We start from the raw sequence: 17,192 nt of genomic DNA on the forward strand, positions 1-17,192 counted from the left end.
TGTTGTTGAGCCGGCGGTTCCACGCTACTTACGGTGGTCTGAGAAGCCTATAGTGTGGAGTAGGGAGGATCACCCTCCCCGGGTGGATAATCCGGGTCACTTGGCCTTGGTGGTGGCTCCTCAGGTGGGAGGATATAAGTTCACTAAGGTGCTCATGGATGGAGGCAGCAGCATCAACATCCTCTATTATGAGACTTTCCGTCGTATGGGGTTGATTGATAAGAACCTCAGCCAGTCAAACACTATTTTCCATGGTGTGGTACCTGGTAAGTCGGCTTACCCAGTCGGCAAGATCGAGTTGGAAGTGGCCTTTGGAGATGAGCACAACTACAGGGTGGAAAAATTGACCTTTGAGGTGGTCAAGATAAGAAGTCCGTACCATGCCATATTTGGGCGGCCGGCTTACGCCAAGTTCATGGCACGGCCGTGTTACGTATATTTACAGCTCAAGATGCCGGGTCATAATGGGACCATTACGGTTCACGGCAGCCGGAAGGTGGCCTTGGAGTGTGAGGAAGGCGATGCGGCTTATGCAGAGTCTGTTTGCGCAATAGAGGAGTTGAAGTTTTACAAAGACAACGTTGACCCAACAGATATGACCTCTCTGAAAAAGCCGACTACGGAGCATGAGCCGGCAATGAAATTTAAGTCGGTTGATGAGACTAAACTCGTTGATTTCGTTCTAGGAGATTCATCTCAGCAGTTTAGCATCAGTGCCAATCTGGATCCAAAATAGGAAAGCGCGCTCATCGAGTTCATCCGTGAGAATAGGGACATTTTTGCATGGAAGCCGTCCGACATGCCAGGTGTACCTAGAGAACTCGCTGAGCACACTCTCAATGTTGATCCGAAATTTAAGCCGGCCAGGCAATTCCTTCGGCGGTTTAATGAAGAGAGGCGGAAAGCTATTGGTGAAGAGGTGGCCCGGCTCTTGGCGGCCGGGTTTATTGTTGAAGTCTTTCACCCAGAGTGGTTAGCTAACCCGGTGCTCGTACTCAAGAAGAACGACACCTGGCGGATGTGTGTGGACTACACGGACTTGAACAAAGCGTGTCCGGCTGATCCTTTTGCCCTTCCCTGTATTGATCAAATCATTGATGCTACGGCGGGTTGCGAGCGTTTAAGTTTCTTGGATGCTTATTCTGGATATCATCAGATTAAAATGGCAGTTAAGGACCAGGAGAAGACGGCGTTCATCACTCCCTTTGGAGCCTTCTGCTATGTGTCTATGCCCTTTGGACTCAAGAGTGCACAGGCGACTTATCAGCGTTGCGTGCAGAACTGTCTTCATAACCAAATTGGGCGCAATGTTCATGCTTATGTGGATGATATTGTGGTTAAATCCAGGAAGGAGGAAACCTTGATAGATGATCTGAGGGAAACCTTTGATAATCTCCGGGTCTACAAAATGATGCTTAACCCGGCCAAATGTGTTTTTGGTGTTCCTGCAGGCAAGCTCTTGGGTTTCTTGGTTTCTAACAGAGGCATTGAAGCTAACCCGGAGAAGATTAAGGCCATCACCTCCCTGGCTAAGCCGGCGTGTATAAACGACGTCCAGCGCCTGGCGGGTCGTATCGCTGCTTTAAGCCATTTTATAAGCCGCTTGGGGGAGAAGGCTATGCCATTATATCAGTTGATGAAGAAAACTGATGACTTTGTCTGGAATAATGCAGCTAATACTGCTTTTGAGGATTTGAAGAGACAGTTGGCCGAGCCCCCAGTCCTTGCTGCTCCGGTTGACAAGGAGCCTTTATTGCTGTATGTGGCTGCTAACACACGAGCCGTCAGTGTGGCCGTGGTGGTGGAGCGCAAGGAAGAGGGTAAGGAGCATCCGGTTCAGCGGCCGGTTTATTATGTCAGCGAAGTACTCATTGAGTCCAAGCAGCGGTATCCACATTGGCAGAAACTTGTTTATGGTGTATTCATGGCAAGCCGGAAGCTTAAGCATTATTTCCAGGGTCACCCCATCACTGTGGTCAGTTCCGCCCCCCTTGGAGATATCATTCAGAACAGGGAGGCCACAGGGAGAGTGGCTAAGTGGGCTATAGAGCTCGGACCTCATGGTCTGAAGTATGTGCCACGCACTGCTGTTAAGTCTCAGGCTTTGGTGGATTTCATCAATGATTGGACAGAGCTACAAGTGTCCGAACAAAAGCCGGATAACACATATTGGACTATTCACTTTGATGGGTCCAGACAGTTGGAGGGCTCGGGGGCTGGAGTCGTATTGGCTTCCCCTAAGGGTGACAAGTTCCATTATGTGCTCCAATTGATGTTTCCTTGTACCAACAATGCAGCTGAGTACGAGGCCTTGCTTTACGGTCTTCGGATTGCTAAGGAGATGAGCTTGAGCCGGGTAAGGTGCTTCGGCGACTCAGACTTGGTGGCTCAACAAGTATCAGGAAAGTGGGACTCTAAGGATCCTCTCATGGCGGCTTATCGCCGCGAAGTTGATGCCATTGCTGGGCACTTTCAGGGTTACCAAGTAGAGCACATCGATCGCAGGAAGAACGAGGCGGCTGATGCTTTAAGCCGGCTGGGCTCTCAGCGAAAGCCGGTGCCGCCTAATACTTTCTTGGATGTCTTGCATAACCCTTCTGTTAAGTTGCCTACAGAGGAAGACTTGGCTGTCCCTGACCCGGAGGCACAATTGGTGGCGGCTCTCCACATCATCCCGGACTGGACAATGCCTTATCTGGCTTACATGACCCGGGGAGAGTTGCCTGAGGATGAAACTCTGGCCAGACAAATAACCCGGCGGTCTAAGTCAATGGTTGTTATCAATGGTGAGCTGCATCGCCGCAGTGTTATCGGAGCGTTCCAGCGTTGTGTCTCCCCTGGGGAAGGTCAAGAGATCTTGCGTGAGATTCACGAAGGGGATTGTGGTCATCATGCCGGCTCAAAGTCCCTTGTGGCCAAGGCTCTTCGTCATGGTTTTTATTGGCTGACGGCTCATGCTGATGTGGAGGACTTGGTCAGTAAATGTGATGGTTGCCAAAGGTTCTCGCGACGGGCTCATGTGCTGCCTCAAGAGCTGAGGATGATCCCAATTACTTGGCCCTTTGCGGTCTAGGGGCTTGATATGGTTGGGCCTTTTAAAAGGTCCAAGGATAAGAAGACCCACCTCTTGGTGGGAGTTGACAAGTTTACCAAGTGGGTTGAAGCAGAGCCAGTTAGCAAGTGTGATGCAGCCACGGCCGTTCAGTTTATGAAAAGGGTGATCTTTCGCTTTGGCTTTCCACGCAGCATTATAACTGACAATGGTACCAATTTATCTAAAGGCGCCATGGAGGAGTTTTGTCAACGAGAGCATATTAGACTTGATGTTTCATCAGTGGCTCACCCTCAATCCAATGGTCAAGCTGAGAGGGCTAATCAGGAGATTCTGAAAGGCATCAAACCCCGGCTTCTGGTCCCTTTACAACGGACGCCGGGTTGTTGGGTGGAGGAGTTACCCTCCGTATTGTGGAGCATCAACACTACTCCTAACAGGTCTACAGGTTTCACGCCTTTCTTCATGGTTTATGGAGCGGAAGCAGTCCTCCCCAGTGACATCCGTCATGACTCGCCTCGAGTGGCGGCTTATGTTGAGGTGGATAATGAACAGACGCGCCAAGATGCTCTTGACTTGTTGGACGAGCAGCGTGATGTGGCAGCAGCTCGCTCAGCGATTTACCAACAGGACCTGCGCCGTTATCATAGTCGCCGGGTTAAATCCCGGGTCTTCCAGGAAGGCGATCTGGTGCTCCGGCTCATCCAAGATCAAACAGATGCGCACAAGCTATCCCCGCCTTGGGAAGGGCCCTTTGTGGTCAGCAAGAATTTGCACAACGGGTCGTATTACCTCATTGAAGTTCGGGAGCACAAAGATTCACGTAAGTCGGAGGAAGAGACCCGTCGGCCGTGGAACATAGCTCAACTTCGGCCTTATTACACTTGAGCCACCGGCTCTCATAATGTACATATTTCTCTAAGCCATGTATATATTATGATAAGCAATAAAGCAGGACCTCTCCTTTTTTCTCCTCCAAAGATAAATGTGTTGCTTTCATTACAAGATCATGTGATAACTTGAAGGAGGATCCGGCTTATGATCGTATTTCGAATCTAGCCGTACACAAATATAGTCACTTGGGGGCTTCCTGTTCAAACATAGGTCGTATTCGAACCAAAGAGAACATAGCTGTCGATACCCATTTGATTGGCAAAGTGCCGAGCTCATTAGGGAGTTTTCTTTGATCATATTTGAATCATAGTTTAAACCCCTTTGGGAACCGACGTGGATCGTATTTGAATCAGCGTCATTAAACAATTATTAAAGTCATTTGGGGGCTTCCTGTTCAAACATGGGTCATATTCGAACCAAAGAGAACATAGCTGTCGGTACCCTCTTGATTGGCATCGCCACACCCACGGGGGGCTATATGATCGTATTCGAATCTTGGCATAACCCCTTTGGGACGGGTCTCTGGTCGTATTCGAACCGGAAGCCTCTAAGTTTTTCTGATTTATAGCAAGTTCTTCTAATGAGTTCAAGTATGCACGACGGGTCTCACTTTGCCGGCTTAAACTTTGATTTACAGTGCTAGTCGAATACAATCAGCGTTCTTAAGACTGGTAAACCGGAATTGAGGTACCAACCTTATTACCCGGGTTATATAAGCCGACAGTGTGCTTGCAGGCCGGTAAGTGTGTTATTACGAGTATATCAAAGACATAATTGAGGACCAGTCTTTTTCATTCATCTTCCGGGTTATATGTCTAAAACTGCGGTTCTCAGTGCGGTAAGCCGCCTAGAGACTTGCGATTTGTTTTTCTATGCAGGATAGTTAAAGGCAACTATTTGAGATTAAGGAAAATGAATGATCAACTATGACCCGGAGAGGTATAAAGGAGACAACTTAAATGGGATTCGGCATTCAACGCGTGCACGATGGCACGACAAGGTTAAAGTGTTGGTCCTACTCTATTACAAGACTCATCGAGTCCAAAAGGGTGAAGCATTATTTGATAAGCCGCCTGCAGAGTTACGATGCTTGCCGGGTTGAAGTCTCCGGCTCATCCCTCTCTTCTCCTCCGGCTGTTCCCAAGAACTGGAAAGTTGACGACTTCCAGTCAATGCCGCTCAGAGCTTCAAATTGAGCTTCCTCGTCAATTAACCCGGCCGGGTAAATCTCCGGGGCAAAAGTGTGCTTCCGAGTCGGCGGGATTAAGCTGAGGGCTTCATAGCGCGGAATGGGGATCCTCTGATTCTCTGCATCGTAACCCGGCTGGTACTTAGTCAGATCTGTATCATTGCCAATCAGAGTGGCCACCGGGCGTACGATCTTCACGCAGGCTGCGAAGTCCTTTTGGTTGAAGGCGGTGCCGTCTTCCTTCAAACTGGGGTAGCCCAGAGCGATGTCCGCCGGGTCTAGTTCTGGAAGGAACGCCTTGGCCCGGCTTAGAGCAGCTATGGCTTCGGCTCTTGCAGAGGCCCGTCGCAGCTCTTGGATACGTTGCGGAAGAACGGCGAGCCAGCGAAGAACTTCCGCCAGGTGAGTCGGCACCTCATTGGATAGGGTCACCACAGCCAAAGCACGCTGTGACCCGGTGTAGAGTTGCTCCACCAGGGTGTACACGGCTTTCAACTTGGTTACCACACTTTGGTTGAGGTTGGCGCTTCTGGGACCTGTTTAACAGAACAAGATAAGCCGCCGACAAGGATGAGTTATGAGATATAAAGATTGTAAACTTGATGAAAGCCGGTGAAATGACTTACGAAGATTGCGGCAACCATCTGGGACACTTGGCGCTTTAAGCCGGAGAGTTCGGCGGTCTTCTCTGACAGAGCCTTCTCCGCCTGTTCGACCCGGTTCACCAGAGTAGCCTTCTCTTCGGCCCAGGTTCTCCGTTCAGCGTCAAAGTCCGTCTTCAGCTTTTCTTGCGCAGCAATACTGGACACAAATTTGGCATTGGCCTTCCGGGTCTCAGTTTCTTGCGTCTTTAGGCGGGTCTTCAGATCGGAGATGTCAGCTTCAAGGTTCTTGCAAGCATCCTGCATAATTTCCGGGTTATAGGATGAACAGTTATTATGCAATTTTCAAAGTCCCAAGCACTTTCCAAGCAAAGACACTTGGCACTTGGGGGCTAATGCATATTGAACGTTTCTATCTACAAATTGCCGGTTCAAGTGAGTAAGCCGGAACTTAAGTCTACAACATATTCTATCATAAGTCGTAGACTTGGGGGCTAGAGCATGGTAAGAATAACAAGATAACTATACAGTAAGCAAGAAGAAAGAAGAGTGGTACCTCAGACTTCTGCTGAATCTGGTTCACCATGCTGATCTCTGCATCCCGGCTCTTGTGCACTTGGCTGACGAAGCCGGAGACGATCTCTCCGATGTTCAGGCTGGCGTAGTCGGCGAGGTCCAGATTAACCCGGCGGGGCTGTAGAAACTCCCCCTTGGCGGAGCACTTGGCCAGCGCAGTAGGTCTCCCCGGCTCAACAAATTCCGTCCGGGTGATTACCACGTCCGGGTCATCTGCTGGTTGAGCCGAGCTGGAGGCCTCCGGGTTAGCAGAAGCTTCTACTATTGGCTTGTCGGTTGGAGCAGTGGCTTCAGGAGCAGAGGCAGCTGGCGGTTCTTGAGCGGCTACCTCCGGTTCAGGCAAGTCCGGCTCTTCGACCGGCTTGTTCTTCTTCGCCCTTTTGCTGAGTTTTGCCTGGGCACTGAAAAGACAAAAAGGTTAGGCACAAAAGTGTAAGTAAAGACAAGTACAACATGAGATGATCATCATTACCCGGGCACGGCCTTGAAAGCCAGCAGGTTCGACTGCATAGAGTCGCCAGAAGAGGGGGAAGTTTCCTGATAATTTGAGTCAGAAGAGTTGAGTGGTTGACATATAACACCCGCCAAAGGATGAAAAGGGTACAAGTTTGAGATCACCTCGGTCCGGCGTTTCCTCGACGCGTCAGGTAAGCTGGAAGAGAGGTCAGCGTCCTTGTTGGTCCGGGTGTGCCGCCGACTCTCATGAGTCTGTCGCTTAAAAAGAATTTGAGGATCTTGATAAGCTAAAGGATGTGAAAATCTTACTTTCCGGGTTACCCTTCGGACTTTCAGCCTTGGCAAGGGCTCCGAGTCGGAGGAAAGTGACATTACCTCTTCAACCATCGGGTTACTTGCTCCGGTGTCATCCCATTGATGAACAATATTGATAAGGCGGACAGAAATAAACAATAAACATAACAAGAGCTTACAGGTTCAGGGGTTACCTCTGACTCGGAGCTGTCGCTTAGTTGCATCAGCTCTGAAGCAGTAGGCCTACTTCCCTTCTTACGGGGAGCGGCTCTCTTGGCGGCTTTCTTCGCCTTCCTGGCCTTCTTGGCCGCCTCATGGTCATATTTGACCTTCCAGAATTTGTCATCAGCCTGAAAAATACAATGATGATTTCTTAAAGATTCAGATGAAAGTTATCTACAGAAGAAGATAAGATGTTCAGATCAGCGGCTTACTACTGGGGCTGGATTGGTCTTGCAGAAGGGGGCTAACCCGGTCCTCCCGCAGTCTGCCAAGCTCTCGTTCAAGAGAGCCTTGGTCATGTCTTCAGCAACGTCTTCAGGAAGATCGTTGCGGCTGTGTCGCAGGGGGTCATCTTTCCGGCCTGTGTACTCACACATTAAGCCGGGGCAGCGGCTCAGGGGGATCACCCGCCACGAGATCCAGACCCGGACCAGATCAATTCCGTTGAGACCATTGCCCAGGAGAGCCTTGATCTTGTTGATGGTGGGGAGCAGAGGTTGGCGCTCCGCCTGAGTTAACTTGTCAGACAGAGGGTGAGTCGGCTCCAGACGTGAAGGGCGAAAGCCGGGCAGCGGGCTCTCGTCAGCCGGCGACGTGTCTTGGCAATAGAACCACGTCTGGTTCCAGTCCTTTGGGTGACTCAGCGGCTCGGCGTAAGGGAAAAGGCAGTCTCTCCGTCGCTGAATGGAGATTCCGCCAAGTTCCAAACTTGGCCCGTTGGCACACTCGTTTTGGCGGTTCAGGTAGAAGAGCTCTCTGAAGAGTAGCAGGCTGGGCTCTTCTCCAAGATAAACCTCGCAGAACACTTGGAAATTGCATATGTTGGACACCGACTTGGGTCCTATATCTTGTGGCCGCAGGTCAAAGAAATTCAGTACATCCCTGAAGAACTTTGAGCCGGGCGGTGCGAAGCCCCGGCTCATGTGATCCGCAAAAATCACTACCTCCCCGTCCTTTGGCTGTGGTCTCTCCTCTGACGGGTTAGGGGCACGGTAGGACATGACATCCTTCTTAGGCAGGTAACCTGACTTGACAAAATCCGCTAAAGTCTCGTCGGTGACATTGGACCTCATCCAATTGCAAGTGATGGATGCTTTAGGAGCTTTGGGAGGCATGGTGAAAGTCGGCAGCCTATGATAAAAGGAAACGTCCGGTTTAATTATAAGCCGGAGGAAATTTACAGTTCGATGTTAAAGTGGCGGCTTATGGAGGGGACTAATGATATATGTCTAAGTGCATCGGGTTATCTAAGCCGCTGGTGTGCTTGAGAGTAATTCAAATCGTCTACAGCCTTGTTGTAAGTGAGCCGGAAATTTTTTACGGCGCGTGGTTTCCTTTGAGCCGGAAGGATCTACGGCGCGTGATTTCTTTAAACCGGAAATGTAAACCGTCATGACTCAACGAGTGCAGTTTTTTACTAAGTATGGTGAAAACAAGTTTCACACATTGCGGTAAATAATTTGGATCAAAATGGTCGGTCAAAAGAAAAGTTCCTAGACCTAAAAACAGACGCAGGGGAAGTTCTTGGGCTCGAACGAGGCCTTTATGCAGTAAAAAGAGGTCTACTTGCATTTGAAATGAGTACTAAACAGCCGCCGCATTGGTTCTATACTATCCTAAGATCAAGGAGAGGCAGTAAAAATCAAATCTACCGAGGGCCGCGAAGAATGGCGAAGAACATGGGAAGAACAGGAAGAAGCTCCACGGCGGATCTGTTCTACGGGGCTGCAAGAACTTACAGGGGCTGGAGAGTCGCGGAGGTCGCTGCCGTTCTCTGGACACAACAGGTTGATGCAGCGGCTGGAGTCGGTGAGGACGAGAAGACCCGCGGCGGCGACGGCGACAAAGCCCGAGCAGAAGAACAGTGGCGCGAGGAGGAAGACGGGTGGCTGAAGGCCCGTCGGGCCGGACTATTTATAAGGGCGAGCTCATAAGTGGGCGCGAGAAACGAGGAGGCCACGACGCGGTTATCTCGCCCGAGAGGCGCCTCGATTTTCGGGACGGCAGTAAAGATAAGATCCGTTGCGGATCTGGTGGAGTAAAAAATGGACTTAATGGAAGATGATGTCACGGCGGATTACCCGGAGACCAGAGGATGACGTCACGCCGGGTTATGGCCTTCATACAATTGTAAGCCGGAGAATTTCTGTCGAAAGAATTGAAGATTGACATGAGCCGGCTCAAATCAATCTGGGGCCTAATGTTGAGGATATAGACCTTAGAGTCACCCGCCAGGAGGGGCCGGGTTACTCATAATGGTCATCGCCATAAGCCCGGCGCCAAGCAAGAAGACGGTGGGCCAAAGATGGGCTTAAGACCCGGATATGGCTTAAGGCCCGTAGTTACAATCATCATTATGGTAGAACTTGTAGTGTAAGGAAAGAATAGTTGAGAGTCCGATGCGGACACTCTTATGAGCCGGCCGGGACTCTGAGAGCTGCTGGGCGTCCGCCTCCCTATATAAAGGGACGACCCGGCAGCGGTTTAGAGACAGAAAAGATCTCGTCGAGAGCCAGGCATAGCAGTTTAGCTCCCTGGTCATCGAAACCCTAATCAATACCATCTCAACTGGACGTAGGCTTTTACCTTCACCGTAAGGGGCCGAACCAGTATAAACCCTCGTGTTCCTTGTCCCGTTTAACCCCTTCAAGCTTCCTAGCGGCGATGGCTCCACGACTAAGTCCTAGCTTGAGGACATTTGCCGTGACAATTCCACGACAAGGCAACCTTTTGAAAATCGGGTGAAAAGGAGACCAAAAAACCCGATAATGGGCCGGTCCATGGGAGGGGTGGGGTGTGTGTTTCGTTGGTATCCATCAAACCGTGTGTTAAACAGGATCCGCCCCCATCACATACAAATGTCGCGATCTTGGACCCAGTCAACTCTATGGTCACAGAAGTTTTGATTCCAAAATTTTGGCCTAACAGATTCTGGCAGTTGATGGAAGAACAGTTGATTCCACACTAGGGCTATATGCCAGACAGAGTAGGCGAGCGCTAGACGGGCCTGCCCAATACGGTGTTCCTAGACGCAGCTTTTCCGTGGTTATTTTTGTGTGTGCGTTTTGTGTGTTGGTTTCCTTCCGGGTTTTTTGGTTTTTGGTTTTCATTTTATGGTCTTCTCTGGTTTTAGATAGGTATTTTTTCAACACATATCTACTTTTTAATACACATTATACACTTTATATACTTTTGAAACATTTTTATACACGTTGAATGTTTTGCAAATACATGATGTATACTTTTTCAAATATATGTTTCGAACATTTTTTCAAATACATGTTAAACATTTTTTAATGGCATGGACCATTTTTTAAGGGATAATTAGATTTATGCCCCTAGTTGTGTCCCACTCGTCTGTTTTACCCCTAATTCCCAAAAGTCACCGGTTCTGTCCAAGTCACTTTGCTCCTCTTATGCTTTTGCCCTTTGACCGTTTGAACGTCAGTTTGAAAACTTCATAACTAATTCATACTGAATCAGAAAAATGCAAATAAGATACCAAAATGTTCAGAAAAACATCACCTATATGTTAGTGTCATTTTCATTCGTGAAAATAGTGTTGGCAAGTGCACATCTGAGTTTTAGCTCTTTTGATACCACCATGAATAGTGAACTCTAAAAAAATTCAAAAAAATCCAAAAAAATATGGTGGCAAAGAACAACAAATGTTCTAAGTGCTTGGCAAGTTTCATTAGGGAACGACATTCGTGGAAGTCGTGGCAAAAAAAAATCTATTTAGGAGTGCTGATTGTTTTTTTTTTGCCGCGGCACGCACGAATGTTATTCCCTGATGAAACTTGGCATGCACTTAAAACATTTGTCATTCTTTGCCACCAATTTTTTTAAAAAAAAATTGAACTTTTTTTTGATTTTACTATTCATGGTGGTAGCATAAGAGCTAAAACTCAGATGGGCACTTTCCGACACTTTTTTTATGAATGCAAATGACACTGACATATAGGTGATGTTTTTCTGAACATTTTGGTATCTTATTTGCATTTTTCTGATTTAGTATGAATTAGTTATGAAGTTTTCAAACTAATGGTCAAACGGTCAAAGGGCAAAAGCATAATAGGAGCAAAGTGACTTGGACAGAACTAGTGACTTTTGGGAATTAGGGGTAAAACAGACGAGTGGGACACAACTAGGGGCATAAATCTAATTATCCCTTTTTTTAAATCTACGTGAATGTTTTTTTACATTGCATAAACATTTCAATGATATCATAAACATATTTTTTGAAACACGTGAACATTCTTTTAAAATGCCACATACATTTTTCCCACATGGCACAAAATATTTTTTAAACTACACGAACATTTTTTTTACATTCTATAAACACTTTTTTTAAGTGACACGTACATTTGTCTTGAATGGTATCAAGATTTTGGGAAGTTATGTTAATTATTTTTTACACTCAGTTAACATTTTTCAAATGAGCGACGAACATTTTTTTAATTAATTATTTTTCCCATTAAAGGAACATAAGTATAAATCATAAAACAAAACAAAAAAAAACAAGCGCTAGCGAACCAGCGCCTCCTCCCGCGCTAGCCCGGCTCATTTAGGGAGCACTGCAGGTGACCCTACACGCGGGATTGCTATAAGCGATATCTAGACGCGCCCTTGATTCCATGCGATTGCATTTTTTTCCATCCAGAAATCCAACAGTAAACACTGATGAAGGGACGAGCAAGCTAGTTTACAATCAGCTAAATACATGAAGAAAGTGTGACAAACATAAATTAAGAGGATCTGTTTCTAAAACAAAGATTCAATTTCCAAATCAAATGTGTTTGGCCATTCTATTGTGAACAGCATTCCTGCTCGTGGCATTTTTCATGTTTTTTTTGAGTGAATGGCATTTTCTTTTTTTTCTTTTTTAAATGGAACACTCGTATTCCATTTATAGCACGGCGAGATCGCCGGTTACAACACGGGTTACAAATTCAGGATAGTTATCAAACCACTGGTCCCTAGTCCTAGTAGGTAGACCCGAACCGAACGAAGCCAGCACATGCGCTGGTTTGTTACATTCACGTGGTGTATGCACCACACTAGCTTGGATGAATTGAGTAAGAAGCTTGGCCTTCAGATCTCTGAACACTTGTCCCAACGGCGCCAGATCACATTCCCTCGAGCTTACAGCATGCTGGAGTACACAACAGTCCGTTTCAAACTGAACTTTCCCCACCCCCAGTTGGTCAGCAGTGTTGACGGCATGCACCAGGGCCATAGTCTCAGCATGCAATGCACCTGAGAGGTAGCCTGAAGAACCCGCAGCGGCAAAGAGAATCTCACTGTTTGAGTCACGACAAATTATTCCCCACCCTCCCTCACCAGTTTCAGCATTGTACGCACCATCAATGTTGATCTTGACTAGATCTGGGGGTGGTGGTTGCTGAAGGAAATATGCCCTAGAGGCAATAATAAAATTGTTATTTATATTTCCTTATATCATGATAAATGTTTATTATTCATGCTAGAATTGTATTAACCGGAAACTTAGTACATGTGTGAATACATAGACAAACAAAGTGTCACTAGTATGCCTCTACTTGACTAGCTCATTGAATCAAAGATGGTTAAGTTTCCTAGCCATAGACATGAGTTGTCATTTGATTAACGGGATCACATCATTAGAGAATGATGTGATTGACTTGACCCATTCCGTTAGCTTAGCACTTGATCGTTTAGTTTGTTGCTATTGCTTTCTTCATGACTTATACATGTTCCTATGACTATGAGATTATGCAACTCCCGAATACTGGAGGAACACTTAGTGTGCTATCAAACGTCACAACGTAACTGGGTGATTATAAAGATGCTCTACAGGTGTCTCCGATGGTGTTTGTCGAGTTGGCGTAGATCGAGATTAATATTTGTCATTCCGTGTTTCGGAGAGGTATCTCTGGGCCCTCTCAGTAATGCACATCACTATAAGCCTTGCAAGCAATGTGACTAATGAGTTAGTTGCGGGATGATGCATTACGGAACGAGTAAAGAGACTTGCCGGTAACGAGATTGAACTAGGTATTGAGATACCGACGATCGAATCTCGGGCAAGTAACATACCGATGACAAAGGGAACAACGTATGTTGTTATGCGGTTTGACCGATAAAGATCTACGTAGAATATGTAGGAACCAATATGAGCATCCAGGTTCCGCTATTGGTTTTTGACCGGAGATGAGTCTCGGTCATGTCTACATAGTTCTCGAACCCGTAGGGTCCGCACGCTTAACGTTCGGTGATGATCGGTATTATGAGTTTATGTGTTTTGATGTACTGAAGGTTGTTCGGAGTCCCGGATGTGATCACGGACATGACGAGGAGTCTCGAAATGGTCAAGACATAAATATTGATATATTGGACGACTATGTTTGGACTTCGGAATGGTTCCAGGTGAGTTCGGGCAATTACCGGAGTACCGGGGGGTTACCGGAACCCCCCGGGGAGTCTAATGGGCCATATGGGCCTTAGTGGAGAGAGAGAGGGTCGGCCAGGGCAGACCGCGCGCCCCCTTCCCCTTGGGTTCGAATTGGACTAGGGAAGGGGGGGCGCCCCCCTTTCCTTCTCCCTCTCTCCTCCTTCCTTCCTCTCCTACTCCAACTAGGGAAGGGGGGGGGATCCTACTCCCGGTGGGAGTAGGACCCCCCTTGGGGCGCGCCATGAGAGGGCTGGCCCTCCCCCTCCTCCACTCCTTTATATACAGGGGAAGGGGGCACCCCATAGACACACAAGTTGACAGTTGTCTTAGCCGTGTACGGTGCACCCCTCCACAGATTTCCACCTCGGTCATATCGTTGTAGTGCTTAGGCGAAGCCCTGTGTCGGTAACTTCATCGGCACCGTCATCACGCTGTCGTGCTGACGAAGCTCTCCCTCGACACTCAGCTGGATCTAGAGTTCGTGGGACGTCACCGAGCTGAACGTGTGCAGATCGCGGAGGTGTCGTACTTTCGGTACTAGGATCGGTCGGATCGTGAAGACGTACGACTACATCAACCGCGTTGTCATAAGGCTTCCGCTTTCGGTCTACGAGGGTACGTGGACAACACTCTCCCCTCTCATTGCTATGCATCACCTAGATAGATCTTGCGTGTGCGTAGGATTTTTTTTGAAATTACTGCGTTCCCGAATAGTGGCATTCGAGCTAGGTCTATGCGTAGATGTTATATGCACGAGTAGAACACAAAGAGTTGTGGGCGATAATAGTCATACTGCTTACCAGGATGTCATACTTTGATTCGGCGGTATTGTTGGATGAAGCGGCCCGGACCGACATTACGCGTACGCTTACGTGAGACTGGTTCTACCGACGTGCTTTGCACACAGGTGGCTGGCGGCTGTCAGTTTCTCCAACTTTAGTTGAATCTAGTGTGACGACGCCCAGTCCTTGTTGAAGGTTAAAACAACACACTTGACGAAAAATTGTTGTAGTTTTGATGCGTATGTAAGAACGGTTCTTGCTCAGCCCGTAGCAGCCACATAAAACTTGCAAAAAACAAAGTAGAGGACGTCTACTTGTTTTTGCAGGGCATGTTGTGATGTGATATGGTCAAGACATGATGCTAAATTTTATTGTATGAGATGATCATGTTTTGTAACACAGTTATCGGCAACTGGCAGGAGCCATATGGTTGTCACTTTATTGTATGAAATGCAATCGCCATGTAATTGGTTTACTTTATCACTAAGTGGTAGCGATAGTCGTAGAAGCAATAGTTGGCGAGACGACAACGATGCTACGATGGAGATCAAGGTGTCGCACCGGTGATGATAGTGATCATGACGGTGCTTTGGAGATGGAGATCAAAGGCACAAGATGATGATGGCCATATCATATGACATATATTGATTGCATGTGATGTTTATCCTTTATGCATCTTATTTTGCTTAGTTTGGCGGTAGCATTATAAGATGATCTCTCACTAAATTTCAAGGTACAAGTGTTCTCCCTGAGTATGCACCGTTGTGAAAGTTCGTCGTGCTGAGACACCACGTGATGATCGGGTGTGATAAGCTCTACGTTCACATACAACGGGTGCAAGCCAGTTTTGCACACGCAGAATACTCGGGGTAAACTTGACGAGCCTTGCATATGCAGATATGGCCTCGGAACACTAAGACCGAAAGGTCGAGCGTGAATCATATAGTAGATATGATCAACATAGTGATGTTCACCATTGGAAACTACTCCATCTCACGTGATGATCGGACATGGTTTAGTTGATTTGGATCACGTGATCATTTAGATGATTAGAGGGATGTCTATCTAAGTGGGAGTTATTAAGTAATATGATTAATTGAACTTTAATTTATCATGAACTTAGTACCTGATAGTTTTTTGCATGTCTATGTTGTTGTAGATCAATGGCACGTGCTACTGTTCCTTTGAATTTTAATGCGTTCCTAGAGAAAGCTAAGTTGAAAGATGATGGTAGCAACTACAAGGACTGGGTCCGTAACTTGAGGATTATCCTCATTGCTGCACAGAAGAATTACTCCTGGAAGCACCACTAGGTGCAAGACCCGCTGCAGGAGCAACGCCGGACGTTGTGAACGCCTGGCAGAGCAAAACTGATGGCTACTCAATAGTTCAGTGTGCCATGCTTTACGGCTTAGAACCGGGACTTCAACGACGTTTTGAATGTCATGGAGCATATGAGATGTTCCAGGAGTTGAAGTTAATATTTCAAGCAAATGCCCGGATTGAGAGATATGAAGTCTCCAATAAGTTCTACAGCTGCAAAATGGAGGAGAATAGTTCTGTTAGTGAACATCTACTCAGAATGTCTGGGTACCACAACCACTTGACTCAACTGGGAGTTAATCTTCCTGATGATAGTTTCATTGGCAGAGTTCTTCAATCACTGCCACCAAGCTACAAAAGCTTCGTGATGAACTATAATATGCAAGGGATGGATAAGACAATTCCTGAGCTCTTCGCGATGCTAAAGGCTGCGGAGGTAGAAATCAAGAAGGAGCATCAAGTGTTGATGGTTAACAAGACCACTAGTTTCAAGAAAAAGGGCAAAGGGAAGAAGGGGAACTTCAAGAAGAACGGCAAGCAAGTTGCTGCTCAAGTGAAGAAACCCAAGTCAGGACCTAAGCCTGAGACTGAGTGCTTCTACTGCAAAGGGACTGGTCACTGGAAGCGGAACTGCCCCAAGTATTTGGCGGATGAGAAGGATGGCAAAGTGAAAGGTATATTTGATATACATGTTATTGATGTGTACCTTACTAATGCTCGTAGTAGCGCCTGGGTATTTGATACTGGTTCTGTTGCTCATATTTGCAACTCGAAATAGGGGCTACGGATTAAGCGAAGATTGGCTAAGGACGAGGTGACGATGCGCGTGGGAAATGGTTCCAAAGTCGATGTGATCGCGGTCGGCACGCTACCTCTACATCTACCTTCGGGATTAGTTTTAGACCTGAATAATTGTTATTTGGTGCCAGCGTTGAGCATGAACATTATATCTGGATCTTGTTTGATGCGAGACGGTTATTCATTTAAATCTGAGAATAATGGTTGTTCTATTTATATGAGTAATATCTTTTATGGTCATGCACCCTTGAAGAGTGGTCTATTTTTATTAAATATCTATAGTAGTGATACACATATTCATAATATTGAAGCCAAAAGATGCAGGGTTGATAATGATAGCGCAACTTATTTGTGGCACTGCCGTTTGGGTCATATTGGTGTAAAGCGCATGTAGAAACTCCGTTCTGATGGACTTTTGGAATCACTTGATTATGAATCACTTGGTACTTGCAAACCATGCCTCATGGGCAAGATGACTAAAACTCCGTTCTCCGGAACAATGGAGCGAGCAACAGATTTATTGGAAATCATACGTACTGATGTATGTGGTCCGATGAATACTGAGGCTCGC

This window comes from Aegilops tauschii, chromosome 7 (genome assembly GCF_002575655.3).
Source record: "Aegilops tauschii subsp. strangulata cultivar AL8/78 chromosome 7, Aet v6.0, whole genome shotgun sequence".
Classification (NCBI taxonomy): Eukaryota; Viridiplantae; Streptophyta; class Magnoliopsida; order Poales; family Poaceae; genus Aegilops; species Aegilops tauschii.